The following is a 1,308-nucleotide window of genomic DNA, read 5'->3' on the forward strand; positions in this document are numbered from 1 at the left end:
GTAGTAGCTTTTGCATATCTCTGAAGGTCACGAAATATAAACCTGATGTAAAATCTCTGTCATCAGTGATGCAGCAGCAAAAGTCCCACTGATAATATCAAACGAGTCATAAAGTTTTCTGTCGGACACTCAGTGTACATGTATACATTAAAAAGTAAATGTACTTTTCATCATCATATACTGTGTTTTTGTCTCTCAAATGAATTTTATTATTTCTTCAAGTTTCTTCACATATGTACACCTTAAGAGATATTAAGTAGGCATAACATGTTCTCAAAAAATTAGGCTTGGCATGCAGAAGAATTTTAAGTCAGAGATTTTGCTGGTTTGGGCCCGCACTCACAAAAAGGTTGCCCACACCTGACGCAGGGTCTGTGACACAGCTGAATTTTGTGAGAGCATATCACCAGAAAGAAGAGAGTTTTGCAGAAAGAGTCCCAGAGGTCTGATAGGGGTTCTTTTTTGAGATTGTCCTTAAATACTAAGCTGCACATTCAAACAATAAAATTCAATGGGGCCAAAGAACAGCTAGAGAGATACTGTTCTAACAGCTCACACAAAGCTGTAAGACAAATCTAGTTCTGAACAGTCTGAGTGAAAAAAACATTGCTAAACACCTTTGGGATCACAATATAAAATAGGGATCACAGAAAAATCATGCCTCAAAAGTAGGAAACTAGGCCTACCAATAAAGACTGCTCTAACCCACCCTAATAACTGAGACTCGAAAACCATAAATAATATCATCTACAAGTAATTTAACTGCCAGCCAAAACAAAATTCTATTCTTAATTTTTTTAAGTATACTTTATTGATTCTTTTTACAGAGAGGAAGGGAGAAACACGGATCAGCTGCCACCTGCACACCTCCTACTGGGGATGTGCCCCCAACCAAGGTACATGCCCTTGACCAGAATCGAACCTGGGACCCTTCAGTCCGCAGGCCAACGCTCTATCCACCGAGCCAAACCAGTTAGGGCTTAATTTTTTATTTTTAATGTTTTTATTGATTGTTTTGGAAAGAGAGGAAGAGGGAGAGGAGAAAGAGAAACATGGATTTGCATGCCCTGTCTGCCCAACAGGGACAAAGCCTGCAACCTGGGCATGTGCCCTGACCAGGAAATCAAACCAGAGGCCTTTTGGCGCATGGACCTACACCCAACCAACCGAGCCACACCAGCCAGGGAAAAAATCAACTCTTTAAAGCAGTGGCTCTCAACCTTCCTAATGCCGCGACCCTTTAATACAGTTCCTCATGTTGTGGTGACCCCCAATTTCATTGTTACAAATTGAACATAATTAAAGCAT

The 1,308-nt window shown here is 40.5% G+C and overlaps 1 protein-coding gene across 1 annotated transcript in view; it reads right to left on the reverse strand.

Moving 5' to 3' along the window:
• MED13L (mediator complex subunit 13-like) overlaps positions 1–1,308 on the reverse strand; it is a 248,346-nt gene that overhangs the window by 240,593 nt on the left and 6,445 nt on the right. The window lies entirely within an intron of this gene.

The sequence above is a fragment of the Myotis davidii genome, unplaced genomic scaffold (genome assembly GCF_000327345.1).
Source record: "Myotis davidii unplaced genomic scaffold, ASM32734v1 scaffold1330, whole genome shotgun sequence".
Taxonomy (NCBI): Eukaryota; Metazoa; Chordata; class Mammalia; order Chiroptera; family Vespertilionidae; genus Myotis; species Myotis davidii.